We start from the raw sequence: 9,070 nt of genomic DNA, 5'->3' as shown, positions 1-9,070 counted from the left end.
CGCCCCCTCCCTCCCTCCCTCCCTCCCTCGCCCAATTCATATATACGCACGAAAATATCGCGCATGCATACGCACACGTTCGCACACACGCACGCGCGCACGCACACATTGTATCCCTCCGGGACAACTCGTTACAACGCACAAGATTCCCTCTCCATTTTCCAGGGCGGCCCTTATCTCGTAGCCGCGATCTCCCATTCCTTTCACGCGACAGAAAATCGAGCGATACACGCGCGTTTATCAACGGGTTACATTACGAAAGTATGCGTCACGTAGGGCAGCGTAGGTTGCAGCCGAGATCGAAACGCTAAGCCAAGGAGGGATTGGCGCCGATTTCGTGGAGCTCGAACGTGTAAAGATCGCAGCGCGAAAAAGGAGAAAAAAGCCGAGCGATGATGAATGCCCGGTGAGTTCTTTACATGCGTCGCAATCGGGCGCAAACGATCTAGCGCGCTCTATCGCGGTTTAAGAGCCTCTAATGCCCATCCCGTAGCTCGTGCCCACTGGCCCGCGGCGGTTCGCCGATCGATTTATTATAGCCGCGACAGCGAGGCCGATGCTCGCCATTATGCTTGCCAAATATCGCGTGCTTCCGTCCTGAGAAGGAGATGGGAGTCTTTGTTTTTTTGTGCCCGTCCTCTCAGTCCCGGCCCTTTTGCTCTCCCTCCCCACCCCTCAGCGGCCCTTTCAGCATACGAATTCGCGCCAAGTCGACAATGGTAAATATGTTTCTTCGGGAAGGACGCGTTACCCTCGCATCTGGCTTTGATATGGCGAAGTATGGTAATGCCGTCTAACGTTATTTCGCTATTTACGGATATTCGGTCTGTTAAGAAAGTAGCCCCTTAGACAACTTCCGATGATAAATGATCCCTGTAAATCGCATTATATTAATAGTGTACAAGCATTCTTCAAACATGGATTAATTTAGTTTCTTTATTTGAGAGCCGGGAGTCCGTTATTAATAGACATATCTGCAACTTTTGCCATGTAGATAAAAGGGTTACGAATATAATGTCCGGCGATTCGTAAAAAACGTCAAAATGACTTTTATAAAAGTTGCGACGTTCATTATTGTATGGTAATTATATTCGCTCCTTTATTATTCAGTGCGCGAATTACGACAGCTTATGATGATGATGACGACGACGATGACGATAATGAGGATGATGATGATGTTGACGACGATGGTCATGATAACGATGATGATAATCGTCCGATCTATTGCCTTGCGGTTTAAATCGTACGTAAAAATCTATTAAAAGACGTCGATATTGAGCTGACTTGTGCAAGATAAATGAACATATGAGTCAAGAGACTGAATAAGTTATAAATAAGTGTCTTGTAAGTATAAAGTTCTCCTATCGAACGAAAAGAATGATTATCAATCTCACTAGTGATTCTCATAAAATTCCTCGAGGTTTATTTAATGCCTTTTAATTTTCAATTTTATAACATTCCCATCGCCGCGACTCAAGTCGAAAACGCGCTTTTATCCACGCGTCTCATCGCCTTTAAGCTGTCAAAGTGATAACGCTGACTACATATTGATTCTCTAAGATCGGCTTAACTCGCCGCTCGAACTTTCTCTCCCGACGCCAAATAACGATGATGACTTTGCAAGAGATTTGCGACCGCGAGCTAACGTTACCTCGCTCCACCTCGAATTTCCAAGCACTTAACTGCCGTTTTAAGCATTCGAGCGACAGTCTTATCATAAACAATTGCAACCAAATGTCGGACAATAGGCTTTGAAATAATAGGGGAGAGGAAAAGAGGACGTACAAAGAAGCCGTGCTTGCTCGCGAGGAGGAGAAGGAGGAGAAGGAGGATGTGATGATGATATTGGAGGAGGTAAAGGAGCTGTTATTCGACGAGTTACTTACGTTTGAGCCTAGTTGTGAAAAAAAAAAAACATAAATTTTTGCCCTCATTTTTTACACATCCACCCTTTGTTTCAATCGATAGATCAATAGATCATCGAGCGGAGCGTATATTGCGCTCGCATGTCCTTGCCGGCGAAACGTCGCCCGGCTTTCACGTAAGTGCACGGAAGTACATGCAATTGGAATCGGTGCTCGTACGCTGGCATGCGCGCTCACTCGGGCCGAAATAAAGAAAGAAAGGAGCGAGAGAGGAAAAGAAATGAAAGGCTGTCAGACTGAAGGAGCTCCGGGTATTAGGTTGGCTGAAGGGTGGATACGAAGAAAGAGAGTTCCCTCTTTTCTTATATATTTTTTCTTCTATTCGACGGCGCTGCTCTCTCTCTCTCTCTCTCTCTCTCTCTCTCTCTCTCTCTCCGCGAGCGCGCGCCTTCCTTGGGAAAGTTTGTTGTTTGAAGCGGCGGCGGCGGCGGCGGCGGCGGCGGAGGCAGCGGAGGCAGCGGCGACGGCGGCGACGGCAGCGTCGGCAGTGGCAGCAGTGCTCGCGATCATTAATCATCCCCGGAGTTTTGGTTTGACTGGGGAGCGGCGGCCGTCGCGAGTTGCGCGCTCCTTCTCTCCTTCTACCGACGATGCCACGTTGAGCTCGTTCCTACGTTCCGCCGTTCCTCGCTTCCTAAGGGGGTTGCGCGAGAGAAGCAGCCCACGTCCTGGACTGGAGGGGACGGGGCCATTCGGGAATGGCTATCGCCTCCGCGTGGAAGGGGGAGAAGCCCGGAGAGAAAAGAGAGGAGTCCCCGTAAGCGGGCGCGCTGGAAAAAGGAAAGCTTTCTTTTCAGCCGCCCCTCTGCGGCTATCGCTACGATGCTTTCACCCTTGGCACGGGGGCCATTTCTTTCTTTCTTTCTTTCTTCTTTCTCCCGTGCATTCTGCGCGCCAACGGCAGCACACGCTATTATACAAGCATACGCGCAGGCCTTGCCTTAGCCTCCCATAGACACACGTGTATTGTTAACGTAATAATAGATTTTTCGACCTTTCTCCGAATAACCCCCTTTTTCTGCTTGCCTGCTTGCCTGCTTGCCTGCCTGCCTGCCTGCCTGCCTGCCTGCCTGCCTGCCTGCCTGCCAGCTTGCCTGCCTACTTGGCTTCCATCACTGCCTTGAACGAAAAATACGAGCTCGCCACCATAATGCTCCTCCTATACTTGACGATGCGCATTTTTCGCTTTCCGGCTCCGAGCCGAAAGACTCGTCGGAGAAAAGTCGGGAGGATAAACTGAGATTAGGAAATTATTTGACTTTCATCTGGTCCGTTTGTCGTGTCATTCCCTCGATGACTGAACGTGGAAGAACTTTGGATTATTTTGTTCTTTACGACGCTCGCATCGCCCGATGAAATACGTAATAATCGTAGATAATCAATTGCCACTCAAATTAAATTATAATAAACTTACTGATTCGCACCCAATCATTAGTAACCAACTCGTTCCACATTTCGGTGTTTATTAAAAAATACTCTATTACAAAATACATAGACAATGCAAACATACATCGATAAGAAATATATAGATAAAAGTTAAAGAAAATTATTTTATTACATGAAATGCCTTGAATTGATCTATCAATTGATTATTAAAAATTCAAATGATTATGATTTTTTTTTTGTTTGTTTTATTTGCTTTGATTTTTATTATTATAACTTTTAAGGGCATCACTATGACAAGAACTTTAGCAACGACTGAAGTTACTCGTAATATGCTTATTTAAACTCAATCAAGAATTAGCGAATTTTCTTTAATAATACTCATTAATTAATTTTATTCCAAGTTGTTTTATAATTTTTTTTCTGCTTTTTTTTCTTGTTTTTTTTTTCTTTTTATTCGAAGAAAGCTAATAAAACAGTCACGGCAAAGTGGGGAATCATTGTCGCGCCAAAACTGTTAAAATGAAAAACGAGAAGCAGAATGATTTTAGCGCATAGCGCGCTCTCTTTAGCCTAGGAAAAGTAAGTAAATCGTCGATTTACCATAGAAAACCACAATTTATTCAGTCCACGTAATTAGAGAGATGAGCGTGCGCCAGCGCACGCGGTAATTACCTAGTAATTCTCTGCACTTTCTACAGTCACTTTGATCGTACGTTCACTGAGTTTCGCGGAATGCGACAAGTACGTGAAAGACTCACTGTATAACATGAACACGTACGCGCGCAAATACAATTACAAACGACATCCAAGAGCTCGGGAGAGGCGTTAGTGCGTGCAATCTTGATTTTCATTAGTACCGTTCGCCTTGCGGTAGCCGACCTTCGTAATTATCCCTCGTTCCGAAAAAGCAAGAGAAACGAACAAGAGATATGTGCGTTGATAGAAGGGGGAAATTGGATAAGAGGATGTGCGAGGGTAAAGGAGAAAGATAACGCGTAAGATGAATTCGCGTGGCGACTGTAATCATTGAATTCGCTCACTAAAGCTCCCGTAGGAACGATCGTTATGCTTGGGTGGCATTTTCCTTGAGTCGAGCTTCAAATGACTCAAAGTGGATTGGATATTTTTATAATGCCATAAGAATAAACGAATAAGACTTTGTTCTTTATGACGATCGTACGAAACGCTAATGTTTAGATATTATTTTACTATCGACGGCCCTAGATTAATTTGCCTTCCGTAGACTTGACGCTAATTTGATAATCAATTTAAGCTTATCTAAGCGTATGTTTAATTAATGAATATATTATGAATAAATAAATAGTAAATACCATATAAAATGAGATTTATCAGTTATTATTTCCATACTTACTAAGACGATTTATCACAATATTGTTAACATGCATACATAATTTTATATCGCGATGTTAAATTCGCATTTTTCATTATAAGACCTACGAGCATTGAAATGGCATTCGATTAACATTAAACATAGGAATGAAATTTTTCTTTCCATAACTAAGAAGGTGGGCAAATGATTTTTTGTATACATTTAATATAATACGATTATTTAGATATATTTTAGGATTTTAGCACTTGCTTACAAGAATTATGAATATATTAATGGAATAACGTGATTATTATAGCTGAATATCGTTTAATAATACTATTACTATATCACGACCTTCAATTATATTCAATGAATTTCTTATTTTCATACTTACTAGATTTTGTAATTCGATAATACTAATTAATGTATTGGTGTTTTTTTTTTTTTTTTTTTAAATTTTTTTTTTAATAAGAAAGGTCATTTTCTAAGTTATATTTCTATGTTATAAACAGTTTTTATAATATAAAATTAAATACAAATGATGCTCATTGACTATAAAACTGAATATAGTAATGTTAGTATACATTAATTGTTTATTTCATTTTTTTTTTTTTTTGTAAAAAATTGAAATCTACTTGTTACAAATTATTTATGAAATTTTTAAATATTTGTAGGAAAGCTATAACAATACGATTACAAGATGGATTAATTTGTTAGATTTCGGACGCCAGTCAAAAAATAATTAATGATGCTCTGTAATCAAAAAAAAAAAAAAAAATCGCGTGTACGCTATAATAATACTGCCGTATTCATTTTCAAGAAGTTTAGTTTATTTTAATTCAATTTAGTGCATTTAAAAAAAACGTTATACACACGTTAAATATATATTTATTAATTAAAAACGTAAGCCCAATAATTATAGAGTTTGATTAATAAAGTCATAGTAATTATTATGGTAACTGATCATTAATCAATTTTGTAAGAACTTTTTGTAGTAATAATTATTTACGTCTTATAATTTATTTTCTTCAATACATATATTATTTATATAGATTTGTACAATAAATAAATAACGCGCTCATACACACGTATGTTGGTATGTTATTTATTGTACAAATTCTTGACATACATCATGTTTTCCTGACATTATGTATTATCGCCATTTTCACATTAGTTAGTTTGATTTTATCAATGATGATATAATGAAGTATCTAGGAAAATTAAATATTTCTGGAGGATTATCGATTATGTAAACAATCATGTTGGTTTATTTGGTTTACTTGGTGTAATATCGAATAAGATAAATCTATATAATTATTTGAAATAATGAATAGCATAAGACTTTTAACGTAAACACTAAATTCTCAGATTATAGATAAATTTCAAATGATAAAAACTCATTAATAACCGAATTTTCGATTGGTAGAATAATTTATATAATAATGTATATAATAATTAGAAGTGAAAAGTGATGAAGGTTTATTTGAAATTAGCCAGTAAACGAAATATTATAACTGACAATGCCTATGCTGATTGCCCAAGCGCACATCTTGAATAACATAATTTAATTAAAATACCATATGTGTACAATTTATTGCACAATTAGTAAATGCATTATGATGTATTTTTCGTCCAAATATGTGAATAGCCATATTTTGTATTTGTATAAAAATTACGATAAACCATTTGAAAGAGAATTTTTTCGAAGACGAACAAAAACTTGCTTGGATGATAATAAATGGTACGAAGACTGGTGCGACGAATGCGCAGCTACGGATGGATCAGTCATCAATGGAAATCAAGAATATCGAGATTACAAGGCCAAATGAGAATCCAGCGGCGGTATCAAAGAGGCAGCAGGTGGTCGAAAGAGGGGGGGGGGGGGGGGGGGGGGGGGGGGGGGGGTGAGTGAGTGACGGAGTGAGGCAGAAGTGGAAAGGAGCAACCATACGATAGCCGGAGGGCAAAGGTCCCTTATTTCTTTGACGTATAATATTCCCCCAAAGTCTAGTCTTCGTGTCGGCCACTCCTTGGAGGTATTACCGAGCAATATGGCGACTGCTCGCGGCTTCTAAACATGATAATTAATTACTTTTTCCATTTAATTTCTTATAGCAGCTTTTGCCGACCATTATGGATGCTTTCATTCATTTTGTTTTTGAAAGACCCTCATTTGTCCAATACTTATGTGTAATTTAAATAATTACATATTATTTCATGATTATTTATTTATTCCCTATATATATATATATATATATATATATATATATATATAGAGAGAGAGAGAGAGAGAGAGAGAGAGAAAAGATTCTTGGTACATCAATAAATGTTATAAATTATTGACTAAGTACCATAATATAACTTTCATCATTATTTTTAAATTACTTTCTTTTAAGTGCTAAATAAATCAGCAAATAAAAATCTAAATATATAATATACATAATCAAAAAAAATATATTGTCTATATACATTACTAAGCACTTTATGAAAATCATAACGCTAGTATACGATTTTATTACATAACCTTATCAAAAATGTGCATTGTAATTACTTTTAAGATTACTTTTACGAAATTAACCGAAATATATTACTTAATTATAATAGACTATTACTGCTAAGTATTGGTAATTTTATGATCAATAATTTAATCGATATAGCAACACATCAATTTTTTGTATTTAATCATCGAGAACATTATACGAGAATAAATAATGAAAATTTCATAATCAATATTTAATATCAGATAAATGTAACTATCGATATATAACATTGACACTATAATTTATATATTTTACATCGTTGATCAAGATATAGGATATCAAGACTTTCTCAAATTTATTTGGCGAATGTATAATTAATTCACAACACCTTAAATATTCATAACAAGTGATTCCAAGCTAAAAACAATTACTTCGTTAAAATATGTAATAATTTTTTTTTTCGCCGCAATGGTCAATTATATATGAATTTTGTTTAAACGATTTTAAAAGTATTTAAACTCTCGTAAAGTAAGATATGTTTTTATATTTTTTTTCTCCCATATATGTATAGAATGTCTCAGCCGGCAAATATTTATTTATCTATTTCAAATTTTTGTTATTTTTAGGAATAATCTAAGCTTGGTATTCCATTAAATAAATTTAAAAAACATCGCCACGTAAAATATTTTATATAATTTTGCAAGTATATAGAAGCAAATGAATTGTTTTTTGCTCTTTATTATTTGATTGTTTGAAACATGAATAAATTAATTAGTTCATATTTTCATATTTAGAATAAAAATATTTTATACAAAAGTTATTAATAGAGAAATTTTAATATAATTGTTATATAAATATGAAAAAATGACGAAAATGTAGAATGTTAGCTTGAAAAATATCAATATTTACAATAGATAAAATTTTAAATAAACTGTTACGCATTTAAGTTGTAAGAATTAAATAAGATATTTATTATTTTACATCGTGTGGTGCTTACATATATTTATCGAGTACAAATTTATAAAAAAAATTCTTTTTAATATATATATATATATATATATATTAAATTGCCGTATTGCAGAAAACTTTTCAGCCTTTCTCAAATGTATGACATAGTATATTGACAGTATTTTTTTTTTCATATATAATGCTTTTTAAATATGTTTACTGACAGTCGTACGTAAAATAAATTATCATCTTCATTTGAAATTGATACTAAACCCTAACTAATGATCTTTCAGAGCACAATGTGTCTTCTTACCACAGACATGTAGCGCTAACATAATAGTTAGAATAAGTATATTCTCGGGTTATTCAAACGATTTCCGAAACTTTAGAGGCGGAAGTACAAGCAATTAAGGAAACATATCAGTTTCCTTTTTCACAATTGCTTACAATTCGTAAATATGTAATTCTAAACTGTCGCTGAAAATGTTACCAATCGATCAGATCGATGTCGAATGTCTTGCTTTCTTCTCCAGATTCCATTATTGTCGCCGCTAAAATATAGCTGCATTTAATTTTAATCAAGCAAAAGTAATTTCGAAGCATTAAATACATCTTGGCGGAACATTTCGCAGAATTATATTGAGAGAAAATGACTACCGCCATGTCGGAGTGTATATCACTATATGTAAGTCAATATATCAAAGTTATTTCATCGGGAAAAATTACCTTGAGTGTTGTGGACCGTCGACAAACGTTCGCCATAACCCCACACTTCGAGAGTTCGACGCGTACGTGAATATACACACAGCACGATCTTCCTCCTTCTCTTCTCCCCCCCCCCTCCTCCGTCACCCCACGTTTCTCTTTCTCTCCTAGTGCAAGAAACCGAGTTGGAATTCGAGACAGGACGAGAGCAGACGCAGCGGTGGCTATCATTAATATTGCGCCGTCAGATCTACGCCGACCTCTACTCTCTTTAATCCGAGGTTCCAGCATGAAAT

Source organism: Ceratosolen solmsi, unplaced genomic scaffold, assembly GCF_000503995.2.
Source record: "Ceratosolen solmsi marchali unplaced genomic scaffold, CerSol_1.0 scaffold56, whole genome shotgun sequence".
NCBI lineage: Eukaryota > Metazoa > Arthropoda > Insecta > Hymenoptera > Agaonidae > Ceratosolen > Ceratosolen solmsi.
This window is presented reverse-complemented; position numbering follows the sequence as displayed.